A 16923-nucleotide genomic window follows, 5' to 3' on the forward strand; every position below is an offset into this window, starting at 1 on the left:
CTTGATGTAGCCACGTATAGTTGTCCGTGTGAAAAATAAGGTTCTTTCAAGTACATATCAACTCTAAATAAATGATAAATATATCCATGAAACTAACCAAAAAAAATTCATACACCTAAAATATCATATTGTTTAATCAATTAATATGATGTCATTGACATCATCTATTCATGTTTAACAAAAAAACATAATTATCCCAAAAATCAGATTACATGAAATTTGATGATATAATCAACCATAGAATCTTTAGAATCTGAAATTGATTGATCATGATAAATTTGTTGTCATTAATATTCTATGTATAACATAATTTAAAATGATTTTATATTTACAATTAAAAGTTGTATAATCAAGTACATATAAAACCAAAAAAATTAAAATATAACAAAATGAATTATTTCATTTCATATGTATGTAATTCCCATGAAAATGACAAAGACATACTAGCCTCAAAGCCATTTTCAAATAACATTGATTATTCTGAGTTAGTAGAATATTAGAAGATTTAAAGTTGCATAAAGTGAATGTAGTGCTTCTTATTTATAATAATTGAAAGTATTTGATAAGGAATGTTTAGTGTAGGAATATGTACGTGTATATGTTGAGTACTCTAGTATCAACAAAATCAATTTTTTAAAATACAAGAAAAAGTTTAGATGTGTGTTATTTTTTATTTGGAACAAGTCGACTAGAAAAGAAAAAAAATGGATAAAATATAAAAAAAAATCAGTTAAAGAAAATTAATCTATAACTCTGTAACTTTCCCTTCATGATCATTAGTTAATAGCTACCAAACATAAAAAATATATATACTTTTGCTAATATACCCCTATGATTATAATAAGTCATAATTCAAAAGATAAATTATGATTGGTTGGATTCATTTCTCACACTAATATGATTTTCCACTAAACCATCCCACATATATATATATATATATATATATAGCGTAAGGTTCCTAAGAGAATTCTTTGCAAATTGAAAACTATTTTTTACCATTAAAGAAAACCTCTAAAAAATGTTTGAAAAATTATAAAACAAAAAAAAACGAAAAGTAGGTGCTTTTATTGGGTTTCTAACACTCATGACTTAACGTATCCGTGCTTTTTATCATTAAGTGGTTCAAGGTTAATGGTTTCAAGAGGACTTTTCATAACCTAATTCCGTTGTCTCTTCCAATCTTCCCATCGATAGATATAGAAATCCCATCCCTAGTTCCAGTTAATTATAAACCATCGGTTCCAGTCAAACCTTAGTTCCATTCGCTTTGGTTGAGTTATTACGATTTTGTTTATGGTATTATGGTTTTGGTATTGTAGATAAATGATAGTTGTTACCGTACTAATACCGACACCAAGTTTAATGAAGATTTATAAAAAACAAAAACAAAGTAATATCAAAGCCAAATCTATACCGAAAGTACCTGTATCATAAAATTTGATATAGGTACACGTACCCAGATTTATTGATTTTCGGAATAGGTACTTTCGGATACGGGCAAGGTTGCGAAAGTCTCCAGGAGGATCCCAGGTGACTGACTGAGGAGTTGGGTGTACTCCGTGTACTCGGAGAGTACTTGAACATAGTAAATATAAAGAAAATTAATTTTTGGATTTATATATATGTTAAATATAATAAGTTTGCTAATATTTATAAGAAAATAGGTGAATGTCAATATAAATAAGAGAAATAGATTTTTAAATATAATTATTCTAAAAATTGCTAATCATTAACTAAAAAATGATATTTATTCTTATTATTATAGAATGCGAATTATATTATATATTTTTAAATCAAAATCGGCCCAAGTTCACCGACTAGATGCGATTATGACTGAGGTTGGCCGTCTTTGATTGATTCTTAGTAACTAGGTGGAGTTAAAAAACCCCTTTCGGCGACATACCTTGTAGCAAGTACTCTGAGAGTACTTGGCCTTGCACGCCTATATTTACAACGTTGGGTAAAGGTACAATACCGATCTCATCCTTTCTTGAAAACATGGTGTAATAACTAGATATCTATTTATAATATGCCCTTCAACATCACAACAGAGAGTAGTACAAACAAAATTTGGAAATTCAAAATTAATTATGAATAATCATATAACATCCTATAACAAAAATTGTGGTAACTTTTGATTGAATCTCTTAAAACTCAAACAAATTCCATGATATTAATACCAAATATTCAAACTTATATGTCTCACTTCACAGTTAAATAAAGGAAGCGTTTCAGTTATGGTGCGTTTGAAATTATATTTAGTCAAAACCTGCCCATATTTGGCGGTAGTCAAATATTCGTTAAACCAACCTGCCGTTATGTCGGTTATGGTTCACTTAACGGTTATGACGGTTAATTTTTCCACCCCTAATAAACAATCCCAAACACCCGCATAGTTAAATAAAAAATTGGAATCTCCAACTTCATCCTTATTCACACTTTAGCTACCTTGCCATTCCACGCCTGCTTCGTGGTCTTAGTCACCCTCGCCTCACATCTGTCGCCACCACATCAACCAAGCACTTACATGTCATTTTTGTTATCTCTAACAACCCCACCTTCATCATACCTCCTTGGTCGCGGCCACCACTTTCGCATTGACAATAAAGGTGGCAACATTGGTGCTTATGGTTGTGGTTTTGACGAAAACCACCGCTTTATGTTAATATGCTATAGTTCCTTCATGATTTTTGGCCAGCTAAACGTATCATAAAATCCAATTCCTATGATTGATTTTGAAGAAACACTAATCCAAATCTTTCTAGGGTTAGATCTATGTTCCTACCGATTAGGAATTAAAGGATGTGATTAGGTTAAACGTCTAGAATTACGTTAAATCCAGATCTGTATCCTGCAAAACAAACCACCATGAGTTCGTTACAAGAAGTACAAGATGGGGGCCTTCTCATAACCACCCTCCAGCGTGAGAATAAGTAACTTTCTCTAGAGAGATAAAGTATTGAGAATTGAGTGATTGATGTATTATGGGTGTTGTGAATGAATACCTCATGATGATTGAGAGGGTATTTATAGTCGATGGTAATAGAGAATGATTGGTGAGGTTGTCACTATCAAAAAGATGTTTCCTTTTACATGGAGGGACATGTGGCTAATGTTATAGAGAGTAATAGCTGGCCATGTGCTAGGTCATTGGGGAATGTCCAAATGGCTCCTCTTCACTGGTTAATCCATCACATGCTCTCTATTGAGAAACATCACAATCAAGAAATCTTTCGGTTATCAATTGTTTATAAATGTGAAGTCATTCTTCCTCCCGTTTATGGGTATCTCCCGCAAGCTTCTTGAACGAATGTTCTTGCACTCACTTGCTCTTCCTCCTGCACAAGTCTCCTACCGTTGTATAATCTTATATATTCGTCCGCCTGCGGATGCTTCCCGCAAGTTTCTAGAATAGTTGATAGTCTTTTCCCCTTTGGGCGGGTGTCTCTCACAGGCATCGTTATTGGCAAGAAAGACATGCGGACATGTCTTAAGAGCTTCCGGTCCAACTTCCTTGTTTTATAACCGTACCTCTGTAAGCCCCCCAGTCCATTGTTTATTACGCGTTGCTTCTGGGGGAATAGAATTTTGGACTTAAGAGCTTTTTAGGAATTAAAAAGCTTTTTGGGTGTTATTTAAATAAAGATTATGATAGGCATTAGGGTTTGACGTGGCTGGTTTGCTTTGTGGACGTGATTGAAAAGGTGTCAGGTGTTTTCGTTCAATGCTCTGCATGTGCAAGACCGCTACTCGAAATTTGTTCAATTTCCCCTTTTTTCTTTTCCCTCCTAACGTGTTGACAATCTATTGGACCATCAGTTTCTTTTTCTTTGGTTCGTCTTTTCATCGCATTAACTGCGATGGGTAAAAATAAGAGAAATTCATGGTGGCCATCATACGCTTATTTGCTCCTTTGCGGACTCCGATATTATTTCTTCTATCGGAATTACTTTATGCCGTCAATTCTAACCCTAATTTTCTCAACATAGCTCGTTGCAACAAAACCCTTGCCATCTTTCTTATGGCTGGTGGCTAAAGAAAGAATTCGTCTTCGTCCATCTATCGTATAGCGATAAACTAGAAACAAAATATTTTCTAGACATCGTTAATGGAAACAGACTTGCACCATGTAAGCCCTAAATTCGGGAGGTCCTACAGTTGATCATTCAAAAGCAATATAAGACAATTATTTGAATTATATAAACCATTGCAGCGGAAAACAATCGGTCATTCAACATTAAGCTAAAAGTATGAAATAAGCTAACAAATTATAAAACAAATAAGTTGAAAATGAAATGCCAGTCTTCATACGGGTAACTCTTCGAGCAGCCAAGAAATCCATGTTCCATCATTAAAAAGGTACCTGAAATCATACTAATATATATGCAAAAATCAGCAACGCTGAGTGAGTTCTAGTTTTATAAAAAGTGCAAAGAACATAATCATTTGGTAATTAGTTAACAAAAACCATATATGTAACATATCATAAAGTAACATAATGAAATGCATAGGGTCGTAAGGGTCCATCAATTGCCCCAAGGACAGACCAAACACTAAGTCATGGTATGTTAGGAGACTCTATAAAATACCAAATATCTTGATCAAGGATTTTCATAAACATATACACCCCATCTTACCCGACAAACCGGAGAGGTTGCCCCATCTTATCCAAACACGTCGGAGAGGCTACCCCATCTTACCCAGATTTGGCGGAGAGGTGTTCATCGTCATCATAGTGCCCATAAATGGGACTTCCTCAAATCATCGAATCTAAAGGGGCATCTCGCTATAGATCGACTTCATTAAGTTGACCCGACCCATGCATGACTCTTAAAACCATAAACATATAACATATCATAACATATAATAGCATACATAAAACCGTAGAAACAATCACACATCCGTTTATAGTACCTTTTTCGTATCGATCATAAAAATCATAGCATATAACCTCGTAAAACATATTATTAATGCATATCATCATACATAGACTCTATACCGAAAATCTTAGGGGTATAAAATTACAATTAACATCATACATAAAATCCTTCGTGTATACATAAAATCATGTATGAACTCCTTAATAATATCATAAGCACGCACGTATATATTTATATAAGAAAACATATATTTATTATGTGTTTATTGTTCATCATGAACATAGGTCTAATAAGTATATTAAATAACTCGAAGCGTTCATAAAAATCATTGTAAACGTATTTGAGCCAAAGATATTTAAAAGCGTTTAAAAGAGGCATCAAGAATATAATCATGTGTGCATTTATAAATCTCTTTCATATATATTGTACAATAATGAAAAACCATATTATATGCATATATATTAGCCCTAAATCAAGAAAGCATTCTAACTAGAGGGCTCGTAGAACTCACGTTAAACTTCTCACTTGATGATAGAAATCGCCCTTCTATTTATGAGAAACAAACCCCTATAATTAGTCGGAGTAACCAACGTAAGTAATTTATACAAAATGCTATCGCAATCTACGTGGGAGTGAGTCTATCAGTTGAGTTCCTGGTGTGTGATATTAACCCATGAAACACTTTTTGTAAACAATGCCACTTTTCTAGAATTCTATTATTTTAAATTAATATATACGAAACCATCTCATAAAACCTTTTTTTTATCAAGATATTCAAAAGTATAATCAACCTGAATATTTTAAGACGACTCATGAGTAAATTATCTAATTAAAACGTTCCCTTTACATATAATAAATCCAACTAGTTTATCATAAAAACACTTAAACCATTAATCCCCAAACACCAAAATGTATAATCAAAATGACAACAAAAGGGGGCACTGATCTTTCTCCGTTATTCAATTTCCTTTACTTAACCATAACTAAGCTTCTAAAATATGAGTATAGCTATATATATATATATATATATATATATATATATATATATATATAAATAAAATATAAGAGTGCCCATATATATAATTGAAATCACGATATTAATACAGTAGCACAAAACCCCATTTATGAGTTTTATGCTTTTCATAAATTCTTAGACATTCGTTTAAAGATTTAACACACCTGGAACTCAACCAACTCGATCAATCATCCCTATATATTAGATTACGAGAAAACACCCCTATATCAAGTTACCTATTTGGATTACCTACGACTTAGTTTCGCGTGAAGTATCCAAATCTACGAGACTAACAACGTATCGCTCCAAGAGTCGATACTCCCGGTTATCAAGATGGTCGGTGCAAATGATGCCTCTGAGAACTATCTATCATGCGATTACTAAACAGCGAAACTGAACCATGTTATCCAACAATCCAACGCCGCGTTCGAGAACCTGGGAATCTACGAGGATAAAGGGCCTTGGTGGCTGTTTTCATGGCTGCTGACGCATGCGGGGGTGTACGTATGAGGGTGTTCCAGGTTACATCGAGAGCAATGGTGCTTGCGCATTGGTGCTTATCGTTTCTTGCTTTGCGGCGGTGGGCAGAAAAAGTCGGGTAGGGTTACGGTGGGGGTTAGATTATATAGAAGTGAACATGCAAGTTTCAATAAGGCCCTCCACGTTTGAGTTTCTTTTTACTTGATCCCAAAGTTACAAAAACCCAAGTGTCCGTTCAGCCTCCTCCAAGATTCGTTGCCTGAAATTTCGATCCTAAACGTTAACTGGTTACTTTTCTGTTTCCTTTTATTCTAGCTTATACAAAACTGTACAACAAAGCAATTGTCGGAATTTGGGGTGTTACACACCATAATGGGAATCTGAACTTCTGGTTCCTGGCTCTACTGCAAATAAACCTCCGAAGGGGAAAATTGCTTCTATGCTAAAGATTTTGCGACTAAAACCTTTTGCCTGTCGATTACAAAAATTTTTGGGGAATCTCCTGACTGTGAACGGAATTCTCTATTGCTAATGCATCCGTTTGGATTGATGAGGATTCACCACTTTGAGTTCTGTTGTAGGGCGCAAGGTATTGTCCCTACTGATGACAAGTGCTCGGTATTCTACAAGATGCAAGGAAGGAATAATTGGTATAACTGCACCACTACCGGAAAAGGCGTGATTGGAACTGAACCACCATGCAGTGCTCATGAATGGAGAACCAAGTTCTTTTGGATCCGTGAAGATGTGGTTCCAATCCAGATGGTCACCGCCTCATGTCTAAGAAGCTATCTACTTACCTCACTTATATATTGCTACTTGTCAACCATGGTTTGTTACATTGACCCGCATGCCAACCCATGCGTTTTATGCTAGAATCTGCGTTAGTGCACGTGGGAATGAGTCGTCTCTGGCCATATCCTGACTTCGATCCTTACTATGCCAAGGGCGGATGGGTGTAAGTGTATTCTATTGTTATTCAATGTTTGAACCTCTTAAAGTGAAGAAGATGCCATTCTTGCAATTGCTTGGATTTTTTCAGGATTGGCTTTAAACCATCGATTGTGACCATGACTCCTAAAAATTTCCCCACCTCCATTCCAAAAGAACTTTACTCAGATTCAGCTTAATGTTTGTTTCTTTAAGTCTCTGGAATGTCTCTTCGTTGCCTCACAACATTTGATCTTCCTCCACACTGCGATTACAAGGTCGTTCATATATGCCTCCAAGTTATTACCAATCTGATCCTTAAACGCATGATCCATCAGACGTTGATAGGTAGCCCTCGCATTCTTTAGACCAAATGGCATCATCTTATAGCAAAAAGCACCTTGATCCGTTCGAAAGTTTGTTTTATCTTCATCTGCCATGTGGATCTGATGATAGCCCTTATAAGCATCTAAAATAACATTTGAACTTAAACGGAGCCACTGCGTCCACTTTCAAATCAATTTCTGGCAACGGGTACCCATTTTTTAAACAAGCCTTGTTCAAATCTTTGAAGTCGATACATATCCACCAACTGCCATTGCTCTTGGCAACCATGATAGGATTTGCTACCCAAGTTTGGTATTGAAATTCACGGATGATTCTTGCATTTAGCAAGCCTTGAACTTATTCATTGCATTGGTTTGGTCAGGGCCCATTTTCCACTTCTTTTGAACTATCAGAGTAAACACTGGATATACTCGCAACTTGTGTTCATCGTGGCTTCTTGGAACCCCGGTCATATCTGCAGGTTGCCACACGAATACGTCCACATTCTTGGTAAGCAATCACTTTAAGAAAATATTTGAACAATTTCTAAATTGTTGGGCCCTATCGTTACCGTATGTTCAGGAAACTTAGGATTCAAAACCCAGTTTCAATTCCATCCTGGCGGACAATTTTGGTGTTTTAACAGGCTTTCACCCTTCAGTAGCAAAGCAATGCTTGTTAACATGAATGATTGCCACCCATGTCCGTGTCGAGACTACTACCGCTCCATGCGTTATAGACGGGTTAGCATTGAAATCACCAATTGCCTCGCATCCCAAAATCACATCGTGTTTGGATCTTGCTGGTAGCACCAAGAATTCCACGTCTTCAGTTCTTGAATGAATTTCTTCGCTAAACGTGACCGGAAAAGTAATCACTCCCTTAGAGTGCATGACTTCATAACAAAATCCAGAAACTGGGCATGTATTGGTTGCAAGCAAGCTTTGTCTTCCCCATAAATTTGATTAAAACATAACTCATGCATGATATATGATGTGTTTCCTATGTCGAAAAACACATACCAAGACCGATAATGACCAATTAACGGTGCGACCACTAATGGATTCTTCATGCAAGGGCCACCCTTTATTCTTAGGAAAATAGTTGGCTCTCCCTTCCAATCATCCTCATCAGAATCAGACCTCTTGTATCCGCGATTCTTTTCGCCATGGATCATATACACATTCAAGTCTTTGATTTGTCTCTTCGGTGGGCCGTTATCAACACGGGCGGGTTGCTTATGCGCCCCTTGCCTTACGTTTTTAAGAAAATCTCTAGCTTTCCCGATTTTATTTCCTCTTCAATTTCATTCATCAGACTAATACAATCATCTATATGATTACCAATGTCATCATGAAACATACAACGCTTGTTAGGATTTAAATTCTTGCTCCGGTTATGGGCTTAGGCTTTTTGAAATCAACATTTTTAGTGGTCAAAATCTCTATTAGAGTTTTTATAAGAGGAGTCTATTTGTGTTAATCTCTCCCGCGAACATGTTCTTTGTTCTTTTGTCCAATTAATGTGCACGCATCACGCTCGAGAGAAGATTCTGCGGGTGGTTGAATATGGAAGGTCTTTTTTTCTTATTGGGGCGAGAAATTTTGAAGTCTGCTTTGGACGCTTGCCGCGGGTTGTCTCACCCTAGTACTTTTTCTATTGCCGCAAATACCTTGGCAGCTGTCATGATAACATCCCATGATTTGGGCATCCCACCACGACCAGTTAAACATCGTATAAGATCTTTACTGCGGGCGTTCTTCCTGGAAGCCCCGCCCATCATATCTTTACTAATTCCTCCAATGTTCAGCCCTTCTTTGTTAAAACGGGTGATGAAGTCTTCAATTGACTCATTATCGTATCTAAAAACATCCAAAATTTCTGAGTGATTTCGAGTATGCTTCTTTTGTTGTCTGAAGTTTTGTGAAAACTTTGCTACAAGATCATTCTAAATTTGAATTTGTCCATCTAGCAACTTTTGAAACCATTCATGCGGCTCCTGTCAATGTAAGAGCAAACATGTGACATCAATATGGTAAAGTCCATCCGCTCACTCCACATACCGCCACGAAATTAAGGAGATCATCACTAGGATCAGTCATCCCGTCATATTTGCCCAAATTACTAGGAATTTTCAAATTTATTGGAAAAGGAGCTGTGGCAATCCGTAGATTGAATTTGGATTTTTCAGAAAACGTCACGGTTCGATATGGTTTCGTGAAATCCACCTCAAAATCAGTGCAACATTCAGTGTGCTTAATCATCACCTGCGGGCGGCTTGTTTCTTTCCTACCATAATTTTAACTATCATCACTTGGATAACCATCATTATCATCTTGATGCGTGTCATCATGGTATCCGCGAGAGGCACGACTCTAGTCGTACGTGTGTCTACGAGATAAACTCTGCTCAATACAACGACCTTTTTCATGACCTCCGCCTTCCCAATGTTCCCCCGAGTTTGTCGTAGTCCTAACGTTAGCGCCAAGTTGACTATGACGTATTATCGGCGGAGGAAGTGGAGATAGGGAAAGTGATTCTTCGTACGTCGATGTCCCTGGTGGTACGGTCTGTTACTCAGCATACGCTCATATTCCTCAGCAATTCGGACCTGTTCTCGATGTAACTACTCTTCAAAAGTTTGTGTTTTCTGCACAAATCTGGGCTGATGACAATGAACCAACATTTCTTCTCCTCCAAAACGGGGAGATTCTCACGATCTGACTTCTAGATCTGAAATTCGTTGATGTCGGCGAGTTTCTACTATCACACGTTCATCGTCATCAGGAGTGGGACCTCCGAAAATGGTCATTCGCTTCGCCATCACCGCAGTATCAACCGGATTCTACTGGATCAGACTCATTTCAGCCGAAAACAACCACAAAATCTGTTCTAGTAAAAAATACGGATGGCGCCAATGAACAAACACTAATCCGAACCGTGCTAGGGTTAGATCTATGTTCCTACCAATTAGGGATTAAAGGATGTGATTAGGTTAAAAGAGTCTAGAATTAGGTTAAATATGGATCTGTATCCTACAAAACAAACCACTATGATCTCTATTCGAGAAGAACAAGATGGGGGGGGTCTTCTCGTAACCACCCTCTGGCATGAGAATAAGTAACTTTTTTCTAAAGAGAGAAAGTATTTAGAAGTGAGTGATTCATGTATAATGGGTGTTATGAATGAATACCTCATGATGATTGAGAGGGTATTTATAGTCGAGGGTGAAAGAGAATGATTGGCCAGGTTGTCACCATCCAAAAGATGCTCCTTTTATTTGGAGGTATACGTGGCTGGATTTGATAGGGAGTAATAGCTGGCCATGTTCTAGGATGTTCGGGAATGTCTAGCTGGATCCTCTTCACAAGTTAATCCATCATATGCTCTTTATTGGGAAATCGTCACTATGAAGGAATCTTTCGTTATCAACCATTTATAAATGTGAAGTTATTCTCCTCCCGTCTGTGGGTGTCTCCCACAAGCTTCTAGAAGAATGTTTTTGCATCACTTGCTCTTCCGCCTGCAAGTGTCTCCCGCCGTTGTATAACCTTATTTATTCACCTGGCTGCGGATGCTTTCCACAAGTTTCTAATGATTGATAGTACTTCCCATTTTTGGCGGGTGTCTCCCGCGGGCACCATTCTTGGTAGGAATGACCCACGGATGTGTCTTAAAAGCTTTCGGGCCTACTTTCTTGTTTTATGACCCTACCTCGATAATTTCGGTTCCTTTAAACTACAAAGTTCTTCTAGAAATTTCAATTTCAAATTCATTTCTTTAAAATTACAATTCATTTTAACAACATTTAATTTTATAAAGAAAATACTTTAGGAACCATACACACCCAAACTAATTTTAATATAAACTAATAGTTTGCGGCCTGTGAACTATACGGGTAATTCATGAAAATAAAATATTTAATAAATATTCGATATACAATAAACAATAAACCTATCAAACACTATTAATATATAGTCGTTATACAATAGCGTTTATAACAATTTTAAACTCTTACTATACTATTAAACCAATACAAGATTTTCACATGACATTCAACTAGCATGTCCACATAGGCTTCCAACTCATCAATTTTCCATTTATATATTCCATATGTTAATTTGAACATTAATTTTAAACATTAACTTCTAAGTTGAATAAATTTTCAAAATAAATTGTTATAATCATCATTTATTGAGTAATAAAAACAATTAATTGTTTTCATTGTTATTTTTTAAAATTTTGAGACTTTGTTATTTTTTTTTTATTTTGGGAAATTATTTAAGAACGCTTGGACTGTATGTTTGGATTGAAATGGTGGTTTAAGTCATGAGGTTTGGATTATATTGTTGTTTTATTAAACGCGCGGTTTAATAAAAATTATAATTATATCTCATTGTTATATTTATATTTATAGCATTTTTTATGTTGTGTACTTAAATGTTTTATAATTTCAATAAAAATAGTTTTAATAACACACAACTTATGCTACAACATCTACATCTTTACGTTTTATAGTTTACAACATATGACTTCAGTATATGATGAAGTTTTAACTAATATGTCTTTTTTGTATCCTGGTATAAGTTACAAATATGTGTCATGACTTAGAATTATGCTTTAAATTGTTATTTTTCCCTATTTGTCTTTGTATGTTAGGTTCTTTTAATTAAAATAACAATGTGATGCCTTATAATAATAATAATGCTAGACTATTTGTCGTTTACAATTCATTAAATGATATGTTATAACCCGTTTAAAAGCTATCTGGATTTGGTGACCCATGACCCGCTTATGTTTTTTAGTATAAAATTGTTTATTAATTATAAATAATATATTTTTCTTTTTAAATTGGATATTAAATTTTAGTATATTCCTATTTTGTAGGATCTTCATATCAAAGAATTGGTAAGATTAAGTTTTAATTTAATGAGATGTTATAACCCGTTTAAGAGCTATCTGTTTTGGTAAACCCATACCCATGAATTTGGGTTAAATCAATGAGAGACATCTATTTAAAAATCAAAAAATCTGGTGGCTTCCATAAAAGGGGGGAGCGACCAAATCGCGACACATAGGATTTTCGGGTTTTCGTTTATATATATTATAGATATATTTTTATAAAAATAAATATTCTTCTAAATTATTAATATATACTTCAAATCTATACATTTATTTTTTCAGTTAATTTACTAAACTATATATATATATATATGTGTGTGTGTGTGTGTTAAAATGTAATAATTAAATTGAAGCGTGTGCCAATATATACATATATATATATATATATGTATATATATATATATATATGTTAAAATTCACTTTCATATATAATAAAGTTTATCATAGTTAGTTTCTCAATTTTTTTATCAATGATTGTTTTAGGTTTTTCGTAGACTTAAATTTGATTGTTACGGGTCAAAAGTTGGTAAATAGATTGTGTGATACAAGTTAATTATATTTGGCTTAAAATTTGTTACGGGTCAAAAAGGGTAATATGAGTATTTTTAAAAGTTTGAGAATGCAAGTAGATTAAAATCATTTTCATGGTGTAGCTTAAATGTATGAAAAGTTTTTTTTAAATTGGTTCATAACAAAAATTCTTTCAATTATATATATAATGGTTTTAGAGCTCGTGTAATACACGGAACGATTCATATACTAAAAGTACAAATAAATTTAAACAATAATAATTTATGGGAAAAAACATTATATATCTATAATTCTATTTATAATAATATCAATTGTTATTATTTCATAAATGAAATTACATTATTTCATTTATATTTATGTGCTTAAAACTTACTTGGTATCAATTTAAAGGGCATGCTTGTTTCCATGTAAAGAGCTCCCATCAGCATGAAGTACACAATAATCTTCAGGAAAAAAAAAGATGAACTGCGTAATTAACTCTTTAATTATAGATATAATGAACATAAAATAATATATTAATATAGTTAGTAAATAATGAATGAACTGAAATAATAATAAAATTATTTTCTAATATAAATATAAACAATTTATGTACACATGTTATATATATATATATGGGAACTATAAATTGAAAACTCAATTGAGTTAAAGAAACTTTGCAAACTCAATACTTGGTTCTCAAGATGCCACATCTTCTTATTTCACTTTTTGCTAGATTATGACATAAGGGCATTAAAGTCTTTATGATATAATATGTACTAACCTTCCATCTCTCTTTCTTAACAAACATATGTTTATGACAGATTGTTTTCATAAATGATCTCTCTCTCATCTCAATTTATTATTTTTTATTTTATATAAAGTGTAAACCACGGGAATTTTGAGATTTTGGACGAGTAGTATTTGCATTTTGCTTTTGATTGTTTTTTTTTTTTAATTTGTCTCTTTATCTTTGCAATATATGTGCTAAGTATAAAATGAAAACTCACTTGAGTTCTGAAAACTCTAGAAACTCATTCTCAACCACATGTTTTTAATTAATGTTTAAATCTTGTGGTTCACAATGAAAGTGAATAAAAAATGTAAATATAAATATAATTTTTTCTCTCTCCTGAAAACATATATAAAAATTAGTAAAAAATGTTAAAAAATAGTAAAACATTTTTTATTATGTTTTGATGTTTTGTATTAAATGTTTCAACATATATTACATGTAACAAAAAAAAACGATGTTACATAGGGTTTTCACAACTCAAGTGGATTTTCATTTTAACCTTTCCCGTAGGCTTCCTATATACTTTTATAAAATAAAAATGTAATCCCCAACAAAGAAACAAACATACTTAATTTTTGATATGTTTTTGAGTTTTTTTATTGATGATTTATTTTTTATTCTTTTAGTGATAGAGTTATAACTTTAATTACTTATTTTACAATAAAAAACCTTCATTTTATTTCGTAAGATGTTTATATTACTATACTATTAGATATTACTTCATTAACCATTAGTTTCTTAATATCACTGTAACCTTTAATTGATATATTATTTTAATTAAGAAATAAAATTAGTTCTACAACTAAATAATGCACATTTTCTATAAACAAACAAATAAAATAAAAAATAACATTACTTTGTGAACAAATAGAATAAAAATGATAAGATTATCAATATTTTTTAGAACAAATACTTCTACAATTAAAAAGTCTTATTAATCGTATGTAATATAGAGCAATTGTTATTGTTTATTTAAAAAAAAGTTACACATAAGCATATTTTTATATTTATAAAACTATATAACATATAATATTTTTAAGCAAGTTAACATATTTTTAAATATGTAAAACTATTTTTAAATTTAAAAAATACACTTATACTTGTAAAAGTATTATTTAAAAGTATGTAACAAATTTTTAAACAAGTTTGCGTATATACATATTTTATTATTTGTAATTTTTTTTAAAAATATGTAACACGTTTTTGAACAAGTTTACATATTTTTAAATATGTGAAAGCATTTTGAACATTAAAAAAAATTGTTATTGTCAAAATAAATTTACATATAAGCATATTTCTATATTCGTAAAAATATGTAACATAATTTTAAACAAGTTAACAGATTTTTAAATGCATAAAAGTTTTCTTACCTTTAAAAAAAATTTATAATTGTAAAAATATTTTAAAAATATGTAACAAGTTTACATATAAGCATATTTACATATCTGGGTTTTTTTTTAATATGCAACATGTTTACATATTTTTAAATATGTGGAGGTATTTTAAATTTATATGTGATAGTTCAAAAATAAACATGTAAACACAAATCTAAGATAAATTATATTAAAAATATATGTAAAGTTAAATGGTAACTCAATTAAAACAATTTCTTTTAACCTTAAAATTTGTAAATTACAAGTTCACATATTTTTTCTATTAAATAATATTTAAGAAAATTACGTATGTACAATTGTAAATAATAGTTATTAAAAATATTTTACAAAATAAATATATGAAAAGAACTTAAGGGTCTAAAACAAAAATGTAAAAATTCATTCTATATGATTTAACCGTCCTCTCTCTCGTAACCTACCTCCCGTAACCTACCTCCCGTAACCCTACCTCCCGGCCGCCCGCCTCACCTCCCGTAACCCCGCCTCTCTTCCGCCCGCCTCACCTCCGACAGTCTCCGCCAGTCTCTCTCCCGTAACCCTACCTCCCGGCCAGTTTCTCTCCCGTAACCCTTCCTCCCGACCGCCGCCACTATTCCCTCTCACCGGAAATCCTCCCCTCCACCTCACCTCCCGGCCCACCACCCTCCACAGTCGCCGCCCCAACCCAGCCTCACCTCAGTCACCACCACTATTCCCTCTATCCGCCTCACCTCAGTCACCCCAGTCCCCCACCCTGCTGCTTTGACCACGACCCTTGGCGGCATGGATTCAGAAGAATGGGAACATCCACGTAATCGGAAAGGGAAACGGAATGGTCATCAGGCTCAAGGTAATAACAAGGTTTTATCGAAGTTTTTTGTCTCAAATCTTCCCCCAAAGTGTTCTTCGCAAGACTTAAAAGATGTTATGGGTAGCTTTGGTCGTTACGAAGGTTCCTATATTGCTAGGAAGCTGGATAAATGGGGCAAGAGGTTTGCTTTCGTATCGTTTTCCAAGGTGAAAGATGTCAAACGGTTGGAAGATGAGTTATCAGACGTATGGATCGGTTCGTATAAGTTGTTTATTGCGATTGCTCGGTTTGTGGATGGTGGGAATCTACATAGACCCGATTCTGGTAATAGGAGGAAGACGGCCTCGGTCCCTGTTTATAGGCATGCAAATCCTAGTGGTCAAACAAACCCTAGTTCCGAAGGATCCGATAGGAATGGGGTTCCTTATGCATCAGTTGGTAATGGGCGTTCCTTTGTTGATTCCTTGTTAAATCGGAACAAAGTAGATGAGATTAAGGTGGATGATTCGGTGGAACGGTTTTCTCATTGGAAGGGATGTGCTCTTACGGGGAGGGTGGTGAATCTTCACACGTTAACGTCTCTGAAAAAGTTGGTTCGGAAGCATGGTTGGAGATCATTAGAGATTAAGTATCTGGGAGGGCTTTCAGTGGTGTTGGTATTCTACGTTAGTGGGGATAGGGATGCCTTTCTGAATAACAAAGACAAATGGTCAGATTGGTTTGAGTTTTTAGAACCTTGGTCTGATAGAAATGGAGTGGAGGAGGGTCGGATCGCCTGGCTCCAAGTTCATGGGGTTCCGGCTCAGTTGGTGTTAGACGAGGTTTTCGATTTGATTGGAAGCAGATTTAGCAAGGTGGTTCAACCGGCTTCCTTATCAGGTGAAGAGAACAACTTATCG

This window comes from Bidens hawaiensis, unplaced genomic scaffold (assembly GCF_021521415.1).
Source record: "Bidens hawaiensis isolate Kalapana, Puna unplaced genomic scaffold, B.hawaiensis_p1.1 tig00008513_1, whole genome shotgun sequence".
NCBI classification, from domain to species: Eukaryota; Viridiplantae; Streptophyta; class Magnoliopsida; order Asterales; family Asteraceae; genus Bidens; species Bidens hawaiensis.